Source organism: Mastigoproctus giganteus, chromosome 8 (assembly GCF_048544385.1).
Source record: "Mastigoproctus giganteus isolate SK-2022 chromosome 8, ASM4854438v1, whole genome shotgun sequence".
Classification (NCBI taxonomy): Eukaryota; Metazoa; Arthropoda; class Arachnida; order Uropygi; family Thelyphonidae; genus Mastigoproctus; species Mastigoproctus giganteus.
This window is the reverse complement of record NC_143582.1, coordinates 153,127,213-153,152,864: the sequence shown is the minus strand read 5'-3', so window position 1 is coordinate 153,152,864 and position 25,652 is coordinate 153,127,213. Positions and strand designations below refer to the sequence as shown.

The following is a 25,652-nucleotide window of genomic DNA, read 5'->3' as shown; positions in this document are numbered from 1 at the left end:
TAGTTTGAAAAGATCGTACGTTAGGAACGTTACGTGTTGTTTGCTGTTTTGGAGGCGTTCACGCGTCACCACCGTAATAATATTACGGTGGCGACGGTTCACGACGCCAGCTGACGCTCGCGCTTCAAGGACTCGTCTAGTATATGCCCTTATGGCTGTACTAGACGAGCGCTTGAAGCGCGGCGTCGGGAACGCCTTCCAACGCCCAGTTTTACAGGAAGCAGAGGGTAAAGGCATGCAAAAATTAGACGGGCCCCTTCCAACGCCGCGTTGGATGACGTTAGCTGGCGTTGAACGCCTGCCAACGCCGTTGGAAGCGTTACAAACGCAAACGCCTTGGCGTTTGCATAGCCTAAGAAGACATTCTCCCCGTGCATGAGGTGGTTGACCTTAATTATTTTGTTTATTATACTCTGCAGAAGACGATGTTTGAGGCGTTTATTTGTGAGGTGGAAAGGAGGCCTCCCTTGTACAACCTTGTACAGCAAAGAAAAAAAAAAGCAGAGTTGTATTGAAATTGGAAAATAAATGTTTCCGAACAGGGATGAACTGTGTAATGATGAGAATAATCAGAAAGCTCAGTTCTAAACCTTATATTTATTGTAAATATTACATCTATTTTAGTACTGTTTCATTAGTTAACGAAATACAAGTTTGTTCTCTTGTATAGACAATTTATTGATAAATTCTGGGTTATCTGTATACGGAATCACGAATGTATATAATTTAAGTTAATAAAGAACTTTCTTATCATTAAACAAGATCTAAACAGTGATTGGAAAACTGCTGAAGAATATCCACGGCAACAATACAACTAACGTCGGCGTTAAAAAAAAAAAAAAAAAAAAAAAAATCACATGCGGTCTCTGTCTTCTTCCAAATCGAATTTTGAACCTTTCGTTTCAAACATAACTTCGGTGTCTTTCTTTCTTCAGAGTCGTTGCAGCGTAACAAAGGGTGAAAAAAAAAAATAATAAAATACTTCACGCAGTTGCTTAATTAATGGCATAAAAAACATGACCGAAAGAATTGCAACGGATTGTTTTTGAAAAACAAAAAGATCGTACTTCCTTTCTGCAATGTCTATTACATCTACTAACACAAAATCGTTGAAATTCATAAGTTAGAAGCCACAGAGGAAACGGGAAAGAGTGGTGTAAAGCTGATAACATTGCAATGCGCATTTGATAAAAAAGAAAAAAAGAGTTTGCTTTATTGTAATTGTTTTTACGGAATAATATCGGTACAGCACGTTTTCAGTTTGTATATTTGATCTTCTAACGAAATTTCAAGAAACTATTTCTAATGATAGCTGCATAAAAAATTCCAAAAATTTGTGTCTTCGCATAAGCATTCGTAAAATCAAGCAACACATCCCTTATTTCACGGAAAGTAATCCGTTGCAGCGTGGAAAGTGGAGAATGTGTTCTGCTTCAATTGGATGGAAAGCACTTGTCAATGTTCCATCTGGAAATACTGTTGTGTCAAGTGGTGGAAAGACAGTAACAACAGGTGTTTAATTCTGAGAAGTCCTCTGTGGTAAAATCAAACAGGAAGTTACCTTTTATGTTACTGAAAGTAATTCTGTAAGACACCAAGTCTTACCAATACATGTACCTTAATCACTGAATAAGAATAGCTGTTAGAAATAAAATAATTTTACAAACAAAGAAAACAACATTTCAAAAATTAGTGGGAGTTGGCCTGTCGCTACAGCACATAAACCATAGATGTAAACATCGGTATTGATTTCCGCATCACGGTATCAAATTTTGCGTTTTTTACACTAATTAACATTAGAAGTTCATCAAAACTCTATCTACATTCTGTTAAATAAAAAAATAAAAAAAAAACTCGGAAGACTTCCTGTGTGTTTCCAACATAATATGAAACTGTCCTGATTTTAACTTATTTGAATTTTCTGGATGAAGCCACCACGTCGTTTTCTCTTTCTACTCGCAATCAATATTATACATAAATGCGCAATACATCCAACTTGAATAACATCCATTTTGAAACTGGGAATAGCAAAAGTGGGCGCTGGTGATATCCAATGAAACGTTAGGAGCGTTCCGTCTAGTTTGAAACGATCTGATGTTAGGTGTTCACGACGTCAGCTGACGCTCGCGCTTCAAGCGCTCGTCTAGTATAGCCCTTAGTGTTGACTCCGCTGCTATCCGATTCACGTAAAGAAAAACCTGTGGGATTTTGTTTTCCTGAAGTGGAAAGCAGCGGAGTCTCTGTCATTTCTTCCCTTGTGTACTAGTTTAGATTTTATAAAATGTTTTAGTTTGCTTCTCCTAATTATTTGCTATTGAAATGTATAATAATAACATTTAGCTTACCTGGGAATTTATTATACAAAGTTTTAGTTGTTTTGGCATATATTTTAAATAATTTAACATTTATTTCATTTAATATTTATATATTTAGCTAATATATCAATATCAAATGATTAATATATATATATATATATGATTAAATTATATATATAGATATGATTCTTGTTAATAGGTAATCCTTAATAAATTAATATACAATTAATACGAACTTTTGGTATATATTTCCGTATTTTGATTCTTTATATATGTTTTAAAGAATTCCTGAAAGTTGTAATTTTAAACCATGTAGACTAGTACAGTTTCTTCACCATGCTTCGAGTTATTTGATGACAAGACGTCTCAACGACAACGAGGTCTGTTAGCTAATTTACGACGACTGCATGTAACACATGTTTTAAACGAAATGTCGGACTGTTCGGGCATGTCTTAAGTCTCGGATGAACCTTGCTCCCTTATCACATTCCCTTCGTCTTAGATTACTGAGAGAACCGTAGTTGTTATTCGTGTTGACCGAGACGTTTGGAAAATACTTAGCACTTTTGGTACTTTTGTCCTTGGAATGGAATTTATTGTTTTATAACATGAGCGCGAGCGTTACTTGCTCCCCATGGAAGCGTTCTGATAAGATTGCTATGCTTCCTGTCAAATAAGAAAAAGGGGGAAAAGAAAGATAATCAGAAAACTTGTAAAATTTGGATATCATATTCATAATACACTTTGGTATCATTTTGATCTCTGGATTAAGTGGGAATATAAGTTTTTTTTTTTTTTCTAGAAAATGAATGTTATCGAAACTTGAAGATCTTCAAATTGTTCTGCTTTAACTACTGTCGTAGCACTTGTCCTTTCAACTCCACGTGATTAATTATAATTAACGTCACATAGAGACATGCATATATAATTATTATTATTATTCGTGTACCCTGATCCCCCACGATTTACTGCACCTCGTAAACCGGCGACATTAAAAGAAACTTGGAGGAGAATATGGATATGCTCGTCGATTTGTGTTATTTTTAAACTGTACTAGTGGGCCGAATACAAAATACTGTATATTGTTTACTTATTGTTTACTTATTTATATATTTTACTTTGACCGAAACCTTTTGAGAATCAGCTTGGATCATCATACAATATATATATATATATATATATATATATATATATATATATATATATATATATATATATATATATATATATATATATTGATCGATTTTCTTTAATTAAATCTTATTAATCTGTAGGCAATTAGTGTATATGGATCAAGTTAGCAAATGTAAACTAACTTTAGCCTGGAAGGCCTATAAACGTTATATGAATGTAATGGTATTAAAAATAATATGATGCTAAATGATGAAAATAATGATAAAAATAACAATATAAATGCAAATAAACAATAAATGAAAATGAACAAAATAAATTGCAATAACATTCCCTCACTTTGCTATCAATCTGCTACTAACGGGTAGGTATGAGACATTCTTTTAGTCTGGCTATCATTCTGCTCAAAGCCTCCCGATGTAGTAGCAGATTGATGGCCAAGTGAGGGAATGTTATTGCAATATATTTTGTTCATTTCTATTTTTTGTTTATTTGCATTTATATTGTTATTTTTATCGTTATTTTCATCATTTAGCATCATATTATTTTTAATACCATTACATTCATATAACGTTTATAGGCCTCTCAGGCTAAAGTTAGTTTACATTTACTAACTTTGTAACCTGATCCATATACACCTAACTGCCTACAGATTAATAACATTTAATTAAACAAAATCGATCAATATAATTTCATGCACGTATAATGTCTAATTGCCTTTTGTACAATAGCATTAACGTTGCACAACTGACAAACTCCTAACACTATAAAATTTACTAGATATCATTATCATAACCATCATTAAGAACACTATATATATATATATATATATATATATATAATTGTATATAATTATATATATAATTGTATATAATTATATATTAAATATATATATATAACCTTTGGCCATATCCACTATATATATATATATAAGCAGTGGTATACTACTAATCAGTTAATTAATCAACTCAGTTAACCGAGACCAGCTGCTTATAAAACAACCAATTGTGTTAGCAACAGGCGCATACCATTCCGTATCACCTTCAAGCGATTCCACTTTCAAAACGAACAACAATAAAAGGAGATAATTCTTTATCTTTTTATGGTTATCTTTAAGATTTGTAGTGTTCTGTATCATTTAGTCAGTTTCAAAGTTGGTCTCTTCAAATGCATATAGAAAATAAATATTGCTTAGAGTAAACCAAACTTTACCATCCAAACTGTTTTAAATTTCTTCTTGAATTAAATCACCTTAGAAAAATGTGCTATTTATTGTTGTTATTTTGTATTATGGAGTAGAAAAGTCAGCTGATCGACATGTGCAACATGGTTTCATATTGTCTTCAACGTCTCCTTACGTAGAGAACTTTTATTTTGAGGCTGTTTCTTTTGAACCAAGGTATTAGATGTAAAGCAGACTACAGAACCTCTTAATAAATTGAAATGTGATCGTACATGTTTGCTGTTTTAGAGTGAATTAATAGTTTTTGCTGAGCGCTAAAGGTAGGAAATCAAAGAATATACTTCTGTTTATGTATATTGAGAGTTTCAATTTTGCAAATTGAGTAGAAATTATGAAAATTATTAGTTTTCTTCGGGGGGGGGGGAGCAACTTTCGAGTTAGGGTTAAAAATTAGACAAAAACAGGGCGGACTTAGACCGAATTTGATTTGGTATGCATCAGAAGCTTGCGCGTGCTCGCGGACGCTAGTACAGTACAGTACTTTTGAGCTACGGTTTCCGGTAACACGTTGAAGGTGCAGCTGCGAAGTTACACGAAAAGAACAGAGGTTGCTGTACCTTCTGTATTTGTACATTGAACCAAAACTTAATCCTAAGTAAAAAAATTTACAAGAACAGAAAATCAATATGACAGGTAAAACCTAGGATTTACTTGAAATGGCGAAGAGATTAAATGAGCGTACTGTGTTGTATTTCATACCAGAATTTCAAAAAATGCGCGAAAGTTGAGGTTCTAGTCCAAATAATATCGCATCTGATGTACAATTCGCTGAATGATGAGAATATGGTTCGTGGAACATGATAGTAAGATTGTTACTCCTTCATATAAATCCATAAAACAGTGCTAAATACTTTTCACAAATTAGTGTATGCTGTATCCATTAAAGACAATAAGAATTGAAACACATTATTATGTAGTATGCTGAACTTTCACTGTTCGAAGAATGCTTAGTAACAGCATTATCGATACGAGAAAGTGCTGTTCTCTGTTACGACACAAGAACGTGGATGTACACCGGCCTGTGACTTATCCCTTGAATAAGGTAGGTGGTTTCATCTGCCGTCTGTTATTGGCTAGTCTCTCAGGTAACACAGGTACGATGCTGTAGGAGAACACTGGAAGGCAAGTGGCCCGCTTTTCTGCTCTCATTAGACGCTTGTCCTCTTCGGCGTACATTGTGTGGAGCCGTAGAGCGTACTCAGTTGCGTGTAGCTCATGGATACTTCTATGTGCCCTTAATCCAAATGCTTAAATGTCTACGGAGTGGTATATGATTATGCTGGGCTGACTAGAAAACTTTTGCAGTATATAGTTCGAGTGGGTTGCCACCTAATCTTAATTTCGTTTTCTGTTTGAACAGAATTGCTTTCTCCTATAAGCAATATAGGTAAGTTCAGTTGAGAATAGTTAAATTAATTTTAGCAAAACAAAAAAAAAATAAAGATAAAAAGAAGCTCACTGTGAAAATCCCTCTGATTTTTGAACTACGTACTGTAGCTTTTCTGCGAATGTGTACCGATGTGAATTGTCTTTCTTTTTCTCTCGCTGCCTGAAAATAAAAACTTTTTAGTGAATGTTGGTTTTGTTTGTGATTAGTTCAGTTTAACGAGAGGTGAGTTTTTTTTTTTTTTTTTTATATATATTTGATTAACAGTACAGTTTCAAGTTTTTAGAAGTAATTTTTGTGTCGTACTAGCAATTTCGATACTATTTTTTTTTTTTTTTTTTTTTGCTTGCTATAAAGTTTACTTATTAAAAATTGTTAATTTTGAATATTTTACTTCTCCTGCAGTTCCTATGAAATGTACTTTAAATGAAAACCTTTAAGATAAACTACGCCTTATTCAAAAACAAATAATGACAAATTGGCGCACTGCGTTAATATTGAATCGGGGTTCAAAGCTTTTGTTAAAAAATGTTATGGGGAGGTAAGAGACGTTAAACTCGCATTACGTGATTTATGAATGTCCTCTGTAATAGATATGATAGAAATCGTGAAATGAATTGTCAAAACTGTTCGAAACGCTTGATGTACTTCCACGCATGAAATTTTCATACTTTTAATATTTTTTTCTAAAAAATGGAATTGGTTTAATATTTCTCCATTCATTGATCAGAGTTCGTTTTTCTCTAGGATCAGTGTGTCTTGGCGAGCCAATTCTATTTTTTGCAGATTAAATTCACATTTCGCGTTTCATTGTATTTCTTCTGAGTACTGTTTCTTTCTACTCAGTGAGTAAAATATGAATCGTTTTGATGTATTTTTATCTTTTTCTCCTCCTTCTGCGGCAAAAAAAAAAAAAAAAAAAAAGAAAACGAAGCGAATTAATCATGGAATAGAGGATTTTAAATGACTAAGGGTTTTAAAGTATTGATGTATATCAGACAAAAGGATACAACTTGTGATGTTTATTAGATATAGTAATGTAGTGATTATGTAGTTCAGTACTATTGATGCTAAATATGAGAAGACGACGACCTTGTTTTTTATATATATATATATATATATATATATATATCCATGATTTAAATATATGCAAATATGAAAATATATTTGAACATAACTCCATAGATGCCCTTCATTAGTTACATAGTAAAGAATCTATATATATATCAAGGGCAGTGCTATATTCATTATTTTTTCCCTCTCGTCCTATGATGCGTGCCCCAGTTTCAGAAATGCTGTTCTATAAGTATACAGTGTCACGTATAACTAATGGCAGTATACAACCATTGATTGATCTTTTATTCTCTCATCTGCGTACGGTATTATTACTAGCCACATAGTGCAAGAAAGCCTGAGGCTTATGCTGCACTAGCCAAAAAAAATTTCCAAGTTATCCCGACGGAGAGAGAGAGAAAGAGAGAGAAGTAGAAGGGAATCACCAAGGAAGAGAAGAATGACGATATCAGCTCAGGACCCTGGGTGTGCCAAGCCCATACTCACTAGATTTTGAGCCCATGGGGATATTGGTCGCTATTTGGCGAACCCATTTTAGCCTGTAATATATCTCTCTACATTGGTTGTAGTACAGTAGAACCTCATAAATCCGGCTTCCTTGGATACCTAACACGTTCCAGATTTTTGAAATTTTTTTTTTTTTTTTTTGTTGGTTATGCATAGCCTAAGTGCTCAGGGAAAATTAGTTATTTTGATTAAATAATATAGTAATTCTTATCCCTATAATTTTCTTGGAACGATAGTCGCCAGTATTAAGCCAGAACGAGAACGTTAACCTGTACTGGGGGATCGGCCCAATGCGTAACGTACTTTGCCGAAGAAATAAAGGTCGTGGGTTCGAGTGCTACTTCCGGTATGAGTGTTGCAATTGTCCAATATTTTTTATATGAGGTATAAATAGTGCGATATGATTTCATCAATCGAAACGCCTTAAAAACTAAATGCGTACTGCTGCACTATTACGTACTATACCGTGAACTAATATTGCGTGTCGCAAAATGAATGATTTCATACATTGCAAATACATAATAACAATGACACACAATCTAGGAAATGTGTAAAACAGAAAGAAATTGGTGTTTGGAAATTACTAATGGAACATAATTGTTCCGTTAGTAATTCAACTTATTTTCCCCCTGCCTTTGTACGGTCGATTATTCTCGGGGAGATTTTGACAAACAAGCAAACCAATCGACGAATACATGCAATTATACAATATAATAATGCCTCATAGTTTTGACGCTTACGCACACCCCACACCCTACAAGCAGTATACATGTATAGTGCAGTGGTTTTCAACCAGGCTGTCACAACAACATTCCAGGGGTGCCATGTAATTTGGGTTTAAGTTACTTAAACTTTTTTTTTTTTTTGTAATTTATATATTTATTTCATTATAAAAAGATGTACGGTATCCATTGTACCGTATCTTTTTAACTTTGTAATGATGTAGAATTGATGTATATTATATAAAGAATAAACTCTCTATATAAAGAATAAAATTATTATATAACTATATATAATTTGTATTATGAATTCTAATTTTGTTTATAATTATATTATTATAATAACTATCATATAACATATATTTTTTAATATTTTATACACACACACACACACACACACACACACACACACACACACACACACACACACACACACACACACAGAATCGAATTATTAAAAGGTCGAAAGTCACTGTGTTAGGTATTTCTATTGTCCCAGGGGCGCCGTGAAAAAATTACTGGGACACTAAGGGCACCTTGAACCGAAAGTTTGGGAACCTCTGATGTAGTGTTTGTAAATTCAACCACACACTCACACAGTTGGTTACAGAATACCATGATGCTCCAAATCTGAAAGACCTTATTACCGGCTCGCGAGTCTAATAGATAGAAGCTACTCCCACTAATACCAGGTTGAAGAGCCTGCTACGCCTCGACGCCTTCTGATAAACTCAAAAAGTTCCAGATTTTTGAGGTTTCTACTGTATTACTAGGAAAAAAATTGAAAAGTAAGCTGTGCTGCTACCAAATGGCTCAATACAGTTGATACTTCGTAAACGCATGCAGTATTACTGGGTTGGTTTGTATTGCTTTGAACCCCTGGGCGGTGGATATCACCGCCTTTCAACTTGTTTGGAAGAGATCTGAAGTTGGATTTATGTGGTTTTTTTAATTAAGCCAATTGCAAACAGAGGTAGAGTTTAGTCCTCTCGGAAATTTCGGTTTACGTCGCATATACATGCGCACCGATGTAGAATACGTAAAATATTTACATACCAGGTACACTGTGCTGATACCGTAGTCTTAGTTGCTTCGACTCTTACCTTGTACTCAACAACAAGGCAACGTTCCGTACCAAACAACCAGAGAGATATTATGACCAGAGAGTTTGGCAGAAATTATGTGAAAAACGAAAACTGCCATGACATCTCCAGGATCTTGAGCTCAGTCATTCATAATATATCCATTAAGACCAGTTCGTGCTAGCTCATGGCACTGTCTTTGCGTCCCCAAATCAGAATCGACGTAAAACCTGCGTTGGTTCCTGTATTCTTTTCTGCTGTACTTGCTATATATAGCAGAAATTACAAGTATGTTGGTACCGTTGCTTCGTCGATTAGGGCGAAGAGGCGCCTTTAAATGGCTACATGAGGTATGATTCTTTGTCATGTTGTTCCAGTACTTGATCATGTCGTATTAATAAGTAAACGTAACACCTTATTATTAAAGGTGTTACGTTTAATTATACTCATAAATAATCATATCCTCAGATTCCCCTCCCCAAAACCCACCTGAACACCTTTCTTTAGCCTGAAATACTAGCTGCAAAGTGGAGGATATGGCGGTAAGAAAATATTATACCATCACTAGATCGGTCATACACTGTAACCTAGTCACATCCTTAACGCCCTCGCTGTTAGCACACAGTGGTTGCGATCAACGTCCTTCCAGAGAAGGCGTGAGTTCGAATCCCCCCTCCCCTCCATCCATCTGGACGGTAGGGACTTTTCAGTCGGCTTTTTTGTCAACGAGTTAGTCGGTCTCAGGCCAATATTGTTTTTTTTTTTTTTTTTTCGGAAACGTCGGGGTTTTCTTCTGACAAGCAGGCAAATCGATCGACGAATACATGCAGTTACACAATATAATGATGCCTCATAATTTTGGCACTTACGACAAAACAACCATAGAATACACGAAATTTCCATTAATAAATGTTTATTTTCATCATTAGTCAGCAGAGTCCAAGCCATTCCAGGAAAGCAAAACAGTTTAATACTCATACCAGATAAACCATTAAATGGTAATAAGTAACGAAGTAAATAAAGTTGAGAGTCAGTAGATAAACAAGAGAAGAATAAATTTTGGATGGATAGCATTCAAGAAATATAGTCACATACTGAGGAGCAGTATCTCAATTTGTTTGAAACGTAAAATAATCAACCAATGTATACTCCCCATCATGACTTATGGAAGTGAAACTTGGGCACTCACCAAAAGAATGGAAGAAAAGCTGAAAGCTACACAGCGAAGAATGGAACGAATTATATTAGGAGTCAGACTGTTGGATAAGAAGAAAAACACGTGGATTAGGCAGCAAACTCAACTAACGAACATTCTTATCAAAACTAAAGAACTGAAATGGACTTGGGCAGGACACATAACTCGAACTCAGGATGACAGATGGACAGATAAAATAACAGAATGGTACCCAAGAGGAGCTAAAAGAAAACTTGGAAGACAACGGAGATGGACAGATGAAATTCAAGAGTTCGTGGGCAGCAAATGGATGGCCATTGCACAAAACAGAAGGAACTGGAAAGTTGCTGGAGAAGCCTTCATCCTGCAGTGGAGTGAAAATGACTGATGATAATGATGAGATAAAAAGAGTCATAACAATCAGCAATATCCAAGATTTGGGTGCACAAGTCAAAAAATCAAAAGGAGCCAATTCTGTAGCTTAGATCCTTAAAATCCAAACAGTTTGTCTCTTATTAGTTGTAGTGATTCGAAGCTTGAATTTAGATAAAAGTTTTGCCGAGGTATAGGAGTAGAAATAGGTTGTAGTAACAATTTTCATTTTGTGAAAAACTTATGAGCAAAGTCTTGAAAATGACTAAAGCGACAAGACAGGATTTATTACCATGATTAAAAGCGATGAAACTGTATTTCAGACAGAACCTATAGTCACTGTAAATTGGACACTGATAAATAACATGAGACCATATTTCTTCATCACCGCAAAAAACATCTGTGAGATTCAATAAGATTGAATTTGTATAATTTTGAATTTAATGATCCGCGTCCGGATCATTAAATTAAATTAAATTAGAAAGAGACTGTATAAACTGGGCGCGAACTATTTTGCGATATCTAGTTTGGTGGCAAATATAACATCGAGAAAAATGTACCTAGTGACAATTCCTTTCTGACTAGTGTTTCATCTTGTCTGATATTGACAAGTTCATTCCAAGACTGAATTTTTTCCTTCATAGGATATGCACTGACGTTTAGAATAATTCCAATGATATCTGTAGGAATTTAATTTAGTAGTAGCAAATTATGCTTATAAAACATCAGCAAAAAAAAAAAACCCTTCCGTCATCACTTGTCCATTTCCTCCAATAATTTGTCTAGTTCTTCCTTGAATTTATTCAAACTATCCATTTTCACAACAACAGATGAAAGTTTGATCTAACATTCAATCACCCACTGGCTGAAGGCAAATCTCTGCATATCTATCCTGAAACCATCCTTCCTCAATTTGAATTTACGCCTGCTCATGTGTGTAGTTTGAGCAAAAGGAAGAATGCCATCAGCATTGAGCTTGCTCAATCCATTCAAAGCTGTAAACGCCTCGATCAGTCATTTTGCCTGCGAAATTATTGCGACTCGTTCATATCATTCTTAAACTTCAGATGCAACTCCATTACCGGTGAGGTTCAAAAACGAACCAGGGTGTTTAAGTTCAAAATTTATGATTCACTTTTTTGTTCACTTATTTTTAACATTCAGGTAACGATAATTCCGTTACCGTCGAGAATTAAACTTATGTGAAAGTTTTTCGCTGTAAATGACCTAAGGAATAATATAAGAATAATACAATATGAATAATAACACTTGCCAACAGGATTTTTACCTCCAAGAACTTAAATGCTGTTTTTAACCAATGTTTATGCGTAAAATTTCGAAATCACCATGATAATTTCACATCACGCCACAGTTATTAAATATAAAATTACGTTTACCAAAATATGCCAATTTCGCATAATCTAGCTAGTATGTATGACATACTGATTTATTTTAAGAATATAAGCTAATTCTCTTAATTTTAGCAATCGATTCCGGCCTCGGTTTTCTTGTAATAAACACAATCAGACTTCTACCTATGGTTCTTAGGGTTAAATTCTGATTCAACAATTTACAGTTTGAAGAGAGCACGCTTAGTGTTTTTGGGGAGGATTTTTGAAGCCTGTGCCAAGATTTTCCAAGTATTAACTGATCGTGATATGTTCGCAGGGATGTAAATCTATCCTCCAAATAGTAGTGGAGAAGATAATAGTGATCAAGTTGAAGTTGAGGATTCCCCGGAAGCCTACACTTCACAAGATGTCGACTATCAGCCAGTAAGTTCGGGTAGTGAGGTTCATTTAATCAAACAAGATGAGTTGAATGATTTGGTTCGAGACTTAAATTTGCCGAAAGAACAAGCTGAACTGTTAGGTTCTAGGTTAGAGCAGTGGAATATACTTGCAGCAGGAACAAAGATTTCAGTGTTTGTCCAAAAACGACATGAAAAGTTTTCGACATATTTCGCTACGGAGAAGAGTATATGTTTTTGCAAAGACATTATTGGACTTTTGAAAGAACTAGGGTGTCGTGCATAATATGTCGTCAGATGAATGGCGTCTAGGGTGTCGTCAGATGAATGGCGTTTATTCATAAACACCTCAAAATTAAGTTTAAAAGCAGTTTTGCTTCATAATGACAACGAATTTCCATCAGTTCCTGTGTTTCGTTCAGTTGTACTTAAAGAAAGTAGTGAAAGCATATCTAAAGTGCTACATGCTATAAAATACCAGGATTATGTTTGGAACATATGCAGTGATCTTAAGGTTATTGATTTGCAGAGGCGGTTTCCCAAAATATTGTTTTTTGTTTTTGTGGGACAGCCGTGCAACAGAAGAACATTATGTTGTGCAGCATTGGGACAAGAGGGACGAGTTCATACCAGCACAATGTAATGTAAAATATATTCCTTTAGTGCAATCAAACAAGGTTCTTCTTCTACCCCTGCACATCAAACTTGGATTGATGAAAATTTTCGTGAAAGGACTAGATAAAGAAGGTAACAGATATGCATACTTGAGAAGTGTGTTTCCTAATTTAACTTATGCCAAACTTAAGGAAGGAATTTTCGTAGGGGCCCCAAATTAGGAAACTCCTGAAAGACGATGTGTTTGAAACCCAGTTAAACGAGGTTGAATTGGCAGCTTGGCGATCATTTAAGGCGGTAGTACATGGTGTTTAGGGTAATAGGAAAGAGAAAACTATGAAATTTTGGTATCTAATTTACTCCAGTTCTACAAAAACAAGAGCTGTCGAATGTCGTTGAAAATTCATTTTCTTAATTCTCATCTCCATTTCCTCTCCTAAAAAAAGAAAAAGAAAAAAGTATAGTCCAAGGAACCAGCAGTCGAAACCATAGAAAAAATGCATATAAGTACCTGTAAATAAAATAATATGAATTATGTTATGTAAAAAGTACTTAGTGATGCAATCACGATGATTTCGGCATGGCGTTTTCTTCAGGAGTCAACCCTCCAAAACCAAGGTAAATGCATCAAAAAGTAAGGCCTCTGTTTTGAACACGAGATATACTCAGTATGCGGTAATTACAGATTTAAATAAAGAAAATAAAGCGTATATAAGTGCTGACGTATATTTCGCTACGAAATATACGTCAACACTTATATACTCTTTCTTTTCTTTATTTAAATATGTATGGAAATGCCCTTTTTTAAGGGTAGAAAAACTTTTTCAGCTGCATTCTGCAGACAAACTGTTTCTTGTGGCGAACTAATGCCGTATTCCCTCTTTTAATACTTTTGCTCATAGGCGCTCAACAATAGTAAAACTACACTTGAAATAATATGAATATTACCAACCTCAAGGTTATCCAAAAATATCCCTTATTAGTAATATAAATACGATCTAAGTTGCTAAACTTTAAAAGTTTTAAAATCACCTCTGGAAAATGATTACAGTAATGCGTAAACGTAATTCGGTAAACAATCGGAACTAACTTTTTTTCAGGATGTAAGCAGAACCTGGAACTAATTTACACCATTCTTGCTGAACAGTTTCTAATTTTCATTCAGTGTGATAATGACGTATTGCTCCCTGTGATCATTCGTGGAACTAATGACTTAATTCTCTCGCAAAATAAAATGTTGTTGTATTTGAGGTTTTTGGCACAAGGGCCTCTTGGGCTATATTGCGCCTGTTCATGGTTTGGGTATCACTGATTTCACGTTATGATTAGATGCTATTATATAAATTTATGCGTTTTAAATACTTAAACAGATCCTCGAAATTTGCTTCATTACCAAGAATATGTGATAAGGTTAAGGGTTCCTGCAAGTTGGAGAGGGAGCTGAAGCTGGAATTTCGGACAGATGAAAGTTGGAGACATTCAATGAGAATATGTTTTATTGTTAGGTGCAACTGGCAAAAGAAGCACTGAAGAGGAGTCTCTCCCAAAAGCAAATGCAGATGAGTTGGATGTGAATGACCGATGCGAAGCCTTGCCAGAATTACTTCTTGTCGTCTGTTTCTTCTAAAACTAGATGTCCACAATTGAGTCTCTTTTTTTATCTGGAACAGTTTATTATTGGTTTGAGATTGCCAGAGGTGAAATCATTGTTTCCAACATGTTTTTTTAATAATGGATTTGTAGTCTGTGTATGGAACTTTCAGTTGACTGTAAGATCCAGAGTCGGGATGTTTAGCAGCCTCATCCGCACGATCATTACCTTGGATGCCGACATGACCAGGAATCCAGCAGAAGGTAACCTTGTAGTTGGCTGTTTGATGGTAAAATAATTTAGACCAGATCTCTTTATGCCGACATGACCAGGAATCCAGCAGAAGGTAACCTTGTAGTTGGCTGTTTGATGGTAAAATAATTTAGACCAGATCTCTTTAAGAACGGGATGAGAGGGAGGAAAAGTAGATTGAAAGGCACTGATTGCACTTAAAGAGTCTGCATATATCAGAGATTGTTTGATATGATATTTGTTTATGTTATCTAGAGCCAGTTTTATTGCAAATAATTCTGCAGTATAGATACTGCATTCAGTGGGAAGAGAGGCAGCTGTGAACTGCTGCTGCACCAACAGCCGTATCTGTTTTGGAGCCGTCGGTATAGATATGAACTTTCTCTGAGTTTTCCAAAGAATGCAATTTATGTAGCTGTTGAAAGTTGGTATTTGGCAGGGAGGATTTTCCCCATCTTGAAAAGAAATTGTCACAGAGAGGTATGAATTCAGTCCAGGGAGGTTCAGGAGTAGCAAGGTCTTGGAATATATTCTTAAAGTTAATTTTCCAACTGATCATGAGTTCTTGCAGTCGAATCACGGTGGGGCGATTTTCATTAGGTTTATTGTGATATAGCAGGGTGTGTTGAGGATCAAACAGATACTGCCAGCTGGGGTGGGCTGGAGTACTTCCAATCTTTGCTGCATAATTAAACAATAAAATTTTTCTCCTGAGATGCAGAGGGGATTCGTTTGCCTCAATATACAGGCTATGAACCGGAGATGTTCTGAAGGCTCCAACAGCTATCCTGAGGGCACTATGCTGGATGGTGTTCAGACGTAATAGAGAACTTTTCCTAGCGGAGTCGTAGACAGGTGCTCCATAATCCAAACGCGATCTTATTAAAGCTCTATAGAGATGTAGGAGAGAGCTTCTGTCAGCACCCCAGGGCATAGCAGAGACAGCTCTTAGGATATTCAGTTTTTTAAGACAAGTATTCCGGAGGTACGCCATATGGGAAGCAAAATTAAGTTTACTATCTAAATGTAACCCCAACAGACGGAAATTGTTAGTGACAGGAATCAGGCTGTTTTTTAAAAATATTCTGGATCCGGATGTAGTTTCCATTTTTCACACAAATGAATAGCAGTAGACTTCTTTTCTGCTAAGGAATAACCATCCCGCAATGCCCATGATTCTATTCTAGCTATAGCAATTTGAAGTTGCCTTTCGATGGTGTTCATAGTCTGGGATTGAGTAGAGATAATGAGGTCATCGGAAAATATGTACGATTGTACTGTATTTGGTACATCCCTTTTCATGTTGGTGATTATTATTGCAAATAATGTTGGACTCAGAATGGAACTCTGTGGTACACCTTCCTCTTGTTCAAATGTTTTGGATAAATTATTCATGTATCTGACCTGAAAAGTTCTATGGCATAGGAAGCTTTGTATAAATTGGGGTAGATGACCTCTCAAGCCGAAAGAATGAAGATCTTGAAGAACACCATATCGCCAAGTGGTATCGAAGGCTTTCTCAATATCTAGATTAATCATGACCAGATGCTGTCCCCTTATGAAGGCATTACATATATTTGCCTCTGCTTTTATCATTACGTCTAAGGTGGAACGGTTTTTTCGAAACTCGTACCGATTACTATTTAGCAAGTTGTTAGTTTCCATGAACCACATTAACCGTCTGTGAACCATTTTTTCCAGGACTTTGCCTAAACAATTGGTCAGTGAAATTGGCCTATAGTGATCTGGAAAGGTACGATCCTTTCCTGGCTTTGGGAAGGTTAGAACTATTGAGTGACACCAGGAGATTGGGTAAGCATTTTCTAAGGTTATATTCGGTTATAATAGTTTAACAATGATCTTTTTGCTCTGTTGTTCAGTTGTTTTAACATTATATAGTAGATCCCATCTGGACCAGCAGCGCTATTTGATGTTTTATTGAGCGCTCCAAAAAGTTCTGTTAATGCGAATGGCTGGTTATATGGATGTGAAACTCTCGTGGAAAAATTAATCTTATGCTGCTCTGCAGTTTTTTTTTAATTCTCTGAAAGGTTTGTTTGTAGGAGGCTATTTCTGATATACTGGCGAATGATTCCGCTAAGGCATTTGCTATTTCTCCCGGGGATGACAACTCTTTCCCTTCCCAGTTTAGTATTGTAGCTGGGGACTGAACGTATTTGCCATTAAGCGTTTGTATTTTCCTCCGTATAATTCTGCTGTCTGTATCCTTGTTTATGCTCGAGGAAAAGCTAATCCAGGCATCTTTCTTTGCTTTTCGTCTTATTTGGCGGAACTTGGCTTTCAGTCTTTTTGAAGTTAATTAGATTGGTAGTTGTGGGAAATTTACGAAATAAATTCCAAGCTCTATTTTTGTACTGTTTGGCGTATGTGCTATCTTGATTCCACAAGTAATTACTATGTTTCCGTTTCCCCGGGAAAGATTTTGGTATTGCAGAGGTAGCAGCTTGTAATATTTGATTAGTTACATGTTCTGTGACATTGTCTATGGTTTGAGATTGGATTATTTTATTGTCTAACTGCACATGAGATGCATATTCATACCAGTGTGCCCTACGAAATTTCCAAGTGGAGCGACGTAGTGAAGGAGAGTTTACCCGTGTTTGCAGCTTGCAGAGAATCGGAAGGTGATCACTGTTTAGTGGATTTTCAAGAACAGACCACCCCATAATACTATATACAGAAGGAGAACAGATTGACAGGTCTATTGCGCTCATGGATCCTGTCGAAAAATGAATATAGGTAGGTTCACCAGTGTTCAAAAGGGTAAGTTGATAAGAGTCCAGAAGGGATTCTATTAACTTGCCTCTCTTGTCAGTTGCTGGAGATCCAAACATCGGATGATGAGCATTAAAGTCTCCAAATAAGCAGAAAGGAGACGGTAGCTGTTCTATTAGATTTTCTAGGTCATCTGAAGAAAATAGAAATTAGGAGGAATATATATAGATGCTATTGTAAGAGTGATGCCAATTTCAATGCGCACTGCCACTACTTCAAAAGGAGTCTGAAGAGCAATATGTTTGGATGGTATGTTGCTTCTTATAAGAACCGCCACTCCTCCACGGGCTGGCGAGTCGATATATCTCTCTTTTCTAAAAATAGAGTAATCTTTTATAGTAGGACACACTTGTGAATTTAAATAAGTTTCCTGTAGGGATATGCTTGCTGGATCATAACGGTGGATGAGATCACATATATCATCTTTTATACTGCGAAACCCCTCTACAATTCCATTGAAGAATTCTTTCCATTAAGCGGTTTTGTTGGTGGCTTTTGTTTCTGACTGCTTTTTAGTTGTGACTTGTTTGCATCGATCCGACTCTCCTTTGTCTTTCTTTGGAAAGTAGGGACATGTTACGTCCATCTCATCAGTCGCATGAAATTCTAATATGGCATCTTCTGAGTCATTGTGCTGGTCAATATCCATTCTGGTTGAATTTGGTGGTTTCAGTCACTTTTTGTTTTGCTGTTGGGTTTACATTAGCTGGAATGGTAATTGGGGTATTGCAGGCTTGTTCAGTTTTTTGTTGCGAAGGGCTGTTTGGGGGCAGAGAGCATGGAGCGTGGCCAATTAGCGATAGACATATTTGGGAGAACGGCAACATCTGTTTGTGTGCCTGTTGACTGAAATTGTTTAGCAGCCGTTGCATATGTACGTTTCGGATCTGTTTTTAGTATTTGCCTTCTCGCCTCTGAATATGTCACTTTATTCTCAACTTTATATTTCTTGATTTTTTTCCCTTGTTTCCAAAGTTCGCAACTTTTGGAAAAATCTGGGTGATCACCCTTACAGTTTGGGCAAACAGAAGTTATAGCAGTGCATTCAGTTTGATTGTGCTCCTTCGATCCACAAATTGGACATACTGACTCACCTCGACATGCAGTTTGGGAGTGGTCATATTTTTGGCACTTGTAGCACCTGCTTGGGTTTGGGATGTAAGGACGGACACTGCAATGTAGATAGCCTGCTTTAACAGATGATGGTAGGATGGGAGAGCTGAAAGTGAGAATTATGCCCCTAGTGGGAACAAGAACATCCTCTTTCCGAGTCATAATTCTCCTTGTTTGTATGACTTTTTGTTTACGTAGCGCTTGAACTATCTCCTCCTCTGATATAGTTAACAAGACCCATTCTGCGATTACTCCCTTCGAGGAGTTTAGGGTGGCATGGGGAGTAACTTTTATTGGTTGTCCGCCAAAAGTAGTCATGTTTAATAATTTTTCGGAATGCTGGGATTTCATGGTCTCTACCAGAAGATCCCCAGACTGGAGCCGCTTAACTGTTTTTGGTGAACCTGCAGCAGACTCGATGCATTTTTGGACAAGGAATGGGGATGGTTTACTCAGAGGCAGCTCTGATAGAGAGTGCAGTATTAGGAATGCTGGTATTTCCTCTTGTGGTGTTGTTTTCAACCTCTTTGGTTGAGAATAGTCATTTTCGGTGTCATTTTCTAGTCTTGAGCTCGATGGCTCTAAAGGTGGAAAAGAACTGTTTTCCATCTTTTCTCCTTTCAGCCCCGGGAGAGTGGATTTCTTCTCCCAGGTTACCGGTCCCGCCACGTGGAGGCAGGAGCAGTGTCGCTAGAGTGACCAAGCGGTGTAAAGGTTAGTAAGTTAGTGTAATGTAAAAAAAGAAAGGTGGTTTTCCTTCCTGTAACTTAGTTACAATTCGTAATACTAAGTTAACAAATAATTAATGGGAACGTAAGAAAACTTTTACAAATGAATATAACTGTAGCTTTGATAAAAACGCTCTAGAAATCAATCAGGGAATCGCTTGATCACTATAACGCTTGGCACCCGGGGCCGCAAAATAAAAGGAAGCAAAGGTAAGGAACATGTACGTTGGTGTAAGTAATTTTTTTTAATTGATGACCTACACTACTCTGATTCTTGTCGGCCAATATAAAACGGATAGGCAGATACCGAAGGATTGTGCGCGCGCACTCTGCAAGAGAAAGTGCCAACAGCGCGACCTCAGTAACTTTTAATGCGGTACAATAGTCGGCGGCAGTGAGGCTGATGCAAGCATCACCGACATTACTTGATATGAGAGGCAGTTGGATAGTGTAAAGATTACAATTGGCCACAATCAGTCAAATGACAGCCAAGTTGATGTGCAATAGGGATTTATCAGAACACATAATGAATCGTATACTGTACTCTGTTACTGATTGGGTATAGCAACAGACGGTACTCTGTGAAAGTATAGCAGGTTTGCCATTTGTCACTCTCCCTCGCGGGAAGCAAAGTTGGTAGAATCACTGTCCTCCCTCCACCGAGTGGAAAAGACCTCAGTTCGAATCCAGTCGAGGACACGAAGAATTTTTATGGGCCGTTTTCACAACGTGGCTGAATCAGCTGGTCTCAGGAGAGGGTAACATGTTTTTCCCCAAACTCACGTTTTCCTAAAACAAATAAACAACGAACTTGTCATTCGTTTGGAAAAAGTCTGGACTCAGTCACGTCATGAAGGAATTTCTAAAGGCCTTTTCAATCGATGCTGTAGTTAGTCGATCTCAGGCGGAAGGAATGGAGTTTCTCCCGTTATTCTGGACTTTTCACTTTTCACCACAAAACATGCAAACCGGTGGAGCGAACTGTTCACAGTAGTTGCATGAGCCAGAACTCCTGTGAAACGCTTTCGACACCTCGTAGAGTCCATACTTCCACGATAGCCTGAAGCTCTAAAAGCGGCACTACTCGCTGCTAGGTCTGTGCACCTAGTAAACTGATCACTTTTTGTATTTAATTTTATATGACATTACATGCGCGGATCGTATTTAGGTCTACTCACAAAACAACCAATTTTATGTTAATTGAGGCAGTAGAGCCTAATTTATAATCTTATTCTAGTGCCTTCCCTGAGTTTAGTGAATCGTCTAACAGTACTGATCCTTGCTCACAGCCAACGAATGTATATTTATTTGTAATTATTAGAAATTGTGAAATCACTTTGTGTGAAATATCAAGTTCAAGTAATATAGTTCGGGTTGCATCGTACCTTTCAGTATTTATTGAACATTTCTTTGTATTTCGTTATTTGTATAAATGGAGTCGCAGATTTGTATTATCTGTGACTCTATGCGCGATGAATACAGGGAATGCAGCTAAAGTAGTAGAAGTGCATTCCCACCAATACAAGCTAACTAGAAAGGCTCACAACTGTTAGAAGTGTGGAGACTGCCTCCCCATCTCTAAATCTTCCACCTACTCTTCCAGGTTGCGTTCATCTAATACTGATATCACTTCGAATGATAGTTCTAAAAGGTGTTTAGTCAGTCACATTGATGATCTGAAGCTTGTCTTTAATGAACTTAATTCTGTCAGAGAACGTTGTGAGGCTATAAATGCTGCTTCCAGTAAACAATTTCTAAGCTTACAAGATCAACTAACAAAAAAGTCATCTGAAATGCTATCTTTACAAAGTAGTAATTCTTTGTTATCTAGCCTTCTCGAACGGCAAATTTCTGTAACAAGTAATCTCCTAGGATCAATGAATAGTGTACTACAAAAAAAAGTAGAAAATCTATTCCAAATGCACAGTAAGGATTCTACTCATGATGCTTCGACTTACCCACAACTTATTTTCAGTTCTATTGCAACTGAAGATTACATCTGTCATTTCATTTCATGTTTATGCTGCTGTTCTGACAATGTTTTTACTGCAGTCCAATGCACACTCTGTAAAAACTATATGTCAGCGTTGCCTCAACTTTCTGCCTGATGATGTTGGCACACACCAGAACCCTGGATCTCACATCTGCCTTAAGTGCTACTTACTTCTCCGTCTACTGTCGGCCCTCTGAGTGTCTCCCATTCAGCACCAATTTCTAATCAATCGTCGTCTCATCTTCAATCTGTATCAATTTCTATTGTGCCTCCTGCCTCTACAATCTCATCTGTCTCACCCCAGCTTAACAGAATTGAGTACCTCTGCAACATTCTTCTTTCCAGGGCTTCTAGCAATGAACCAGCATCCAATCCTGAAATTATTCAACCTTCGGTCTCATCCTCTTCCAGCACAAACTGTCACCCTTCAAACTTTTCTATGCTACAGTCTAACACTATACCCACTGGGATATCCCAAGGCCATTCTCCATTTCATGATGTACCATGTAGCGTTCCAAGCTCGTTCTTCACATCCTTCAACTGTGGGACTACCGAAGATCCTAAGCCTCACCCAACAAATACTATCAATCAATCTTTCATTGCTGATTCTTCTGATTGTGAAAGAGTCCATCCAGATTGATCGCACAGTACCTATTCCAGTTCCTCCTGTCTTAGCCTAAGCAGGTTTCCTTCAGTGATGCTCATGAATCAGCTGAATCTATAAGTCCTGTCACGTTATTATCATTGCATTTGGATGGCAAAGCTACTTCCAGTCAAGTTTCTCACCTGTCTTTGGGCGTTGCCCAGTTACCTAGTGCTCTGTCTGACAATGTCAAGTTCTCCATTACGCCTTCAAATATATTTCTCGATTCTACTTGCTCTTCTGGAGTACTCATGCCAAATAATGTGAATGGTCCTATAAAAACATCTCAGCCCGTTGGTTTGACAGGTCAGTTTTGTGTCCTCGGTGTCTGCGAACAGTCTTCGACCCACCAATTTTAATCAGCGTCTATCTAATAAACAGTCAACAACATCAGTTGATGTATCTCATTTTTCATTTAACGGAAGTCGAGCGTCCCTATTTGCCTTCGGAACCAATAAGAGCTCAAGATTTCAAGCTGGTCCTGGTAAGGAACAGCTTGAAATCTTGAAAAAATCAAAAAAAAAAAATCTTGAAGTCTTTCGTTAGTCGGCTTGCTCCTTCCACAGATCCTTCAGATATTCAGGATTTTCTCAACATTGAGTTAAGTCTTCAGACCTATGTGAGGAAGTTATCCACCCGTTATACAGACTATGCTTTGTTTCTAATCTTAAGTAATCCATCTGAGCAAGCACTTATTTTAGATACTGATATTTGGCCAGTCGATGTTATTATTAAGCCTTACAGTTCAACTTCTAGCAGTTATCTTCCCCATTTATATCATCATTATCGTTACTATTTTATGTCAATTGTCGAAGTGTTGTAAAAAATATCACTGCTTTTCGTCTCTTCCTTCTGCAACAAACTTTTGCCATAGTTGCCCTCACTGAAACCTGGTTACATCCACGCATACTCGAGAGTGAAATTTCACCTCTCTCCTGTTCTATCTATCGTTTGGATCGAGACTCGAAGGGTGGTGACGTTGCTATCTTTACCCATCACTTCGTCAAAGTGCTGAAGTTCACTAAACATTCTTCCACTGAAGGTATCTTTATTAGTTAATCATGCAGGAAAGCTTCTGCTTTTTTTACCTTGCTCTCCCAGTTTCTTTAGCCACCATTCAACAATTAGAGAATATTATAGGTGCAGCGATCTTTTTGAAACCTCCGAAAGCAATACCACTTATTTTGGGTGATTTTAATGTCCCAACTGCCTTTGACCCGAATCGTTCACCAAATTCACTGGCTAAGCAATTTTGCAGCATTTAGCTTAGTAATGCCCTAACTCAACTCTGTAACTTTCCCAACGGGAACTCTTCCTACCTTAATTTAGTTTCTACCTAGGAATCAACTCTCTTCTCAATTTCTAAGGGTGATAATTTCATCCGATCAAATCACTTCCCTATCTTCGTTGATTTCCTTTCTTTTATTCCTGAACCTTCCTTTGACAGATACTTTTTTAGCTTTAGGCACACTGACTGGACCTCAATAAATCGATTTCTGGGCAGTGTTGATTGGATTCCCATCCATAATTTTGAATCGATCGGTCATTACATTGATTATCTGTACTTAATCCTCCATCCTGCAATTTCTGAGTTAGATCCCATCAAATTCTCTTCCGCTAATCGTAGTAATTTCCCTTACTGGATGTCGAAAAAGTTTGTATATTTAATTCGACGCAAAAATTACCGCCACAAAAGGTATATAAAACTCAAAACTAACTTTACCTTTTCTTCCCTTAGACGCCATGTTAAGAAAATTACTAAATCTCAATATTCTCATTATCTTCACTCAAGTGAAGCCGAACTTACTCGGAATTTCAACTCGAGACCATTGTGGTCCTATCTCAAACGGCTGTCGAGATCTTCTAGAATTCTTATATTAACTAATGATTCAAATATCTCTATAAACTGCCCTTTTGGTATTGCTAATCTTTTTGCCACCTATTTTTCGAAACTTTGTTCCCCTGAACAGCAACATTCTATTCCCTGTTATCCGTTTGAATATAATACTAATGACAGTTTTGATAGATTAGTTATAACTACTGATTACGCCCAGTTAGTCATTTTTCGACTTAAAGATTTCGCTACTCCTGCTCATGATCCCCCCCCCCCTGCTCTTTTCTTCAAGAAAAGCAGTTCGTCTTTAGCTCCTTACAAATTACTTCAATTGCTGTCTTCTTTGGCTACCCTTCAGCGTTCAAAGAGGCCTATAGCATCCCTATTTACAAAAAACGGTGATAAAGCTATGATTAATAACTACTGACCTATTACTATACTGAATACAATTGCTAAAATTTTTGAACTCCTACTTTATAAATATCTTAATTCCTACCTTCACCCTTTATCAATAATCATCAGTATGTTTTTCTTCCCAGGAAATTAACTGTTTCAAATCTTCTTGACTTGTTCTCTCATTTCCTAAAAACTAATTTGAAATCAAATTGATTCTCCTTTACCTTGATATTTCACATGCATTTGACTCTGTCCACATCGATCTTCTGCTGTTCAAGCTTTCATCTTATGGTCTACGATCCCCTTTGCTAGATTTGCTTTATTCACTGCTTAGAAATCGTAAACTATCCGTGATAATTGATGGTACTTCATCAACTCCGTTTACCGTTTCGCAAAGTGTTCCTCAAAGCTCATCATTGGGTCCGCTCTTCTTCATTGTTTATACTAATGATCTGTCAACCTTATTTCAGTCCGTTAGTGTTGCGTGGCAACTCTATGCAGATGATATTAAACTTTAAAAAGTTATTTGTTCTTCAACTGACAGCGATGAACTCTAGTTCTATCTTGATTCCTTCTCACCCTGGCTCAATAAAAATAACTTGTTTCTAAACCTGTTAAAATGTAAATTATGTCGCTTTCGCTCGAATCGTGCAGTTAGACCCTCCGTCCTTACTGAATATTATATTGGGAACGCTCTAATTGCAAGTACTGATACGTTCAAGGATTTAGGTGTCCTATTTCGATCTGACCTTCATCCCTCTTCCCGCGTTGATCACGTAAAATCCCAGTCTTCTAAACTTCTTGGATTAATCAGGCGTTCTTCCTCTTTCAAGAGTGACAAAATTATAATTCTTTTCTATAAGCATCTTATACTTCCCATTTTTGATTATTGTGATATTATTTGGTCCCCACAGCAGGAATATCTTTCTCACAGACT

General features: G+C 36.8%; 1 protein-coding gene across 2 annotated transcripts in view; it reads left to right on the top strand.

The window, feature by feature from the left end:
• LOC150081929 (sulfotransferase 1B1-like) overlaps window positions 1-25,652 on the top strand; it is a 368,098-nt gene that overhangs the window by 181,306 nt on the left and 161,140 nt on the right. Inside the window, exon 1 of one of the 2 annotated variants that reach the window (XM_090379832.1) lies at window positions 5,885-6,076. The exons of the other annotated variant lie outside the window; for it this stretch is intronic. The gene's annotated coding sequence lies outside the window, so the exon portion shown is untranslated. Of the gene's footprint in view, window positions 1-5,884; window positions 6,077-25,652 lie in introns of those variants that run through there. 2 annotated transcript variants of the gene reach the window in all.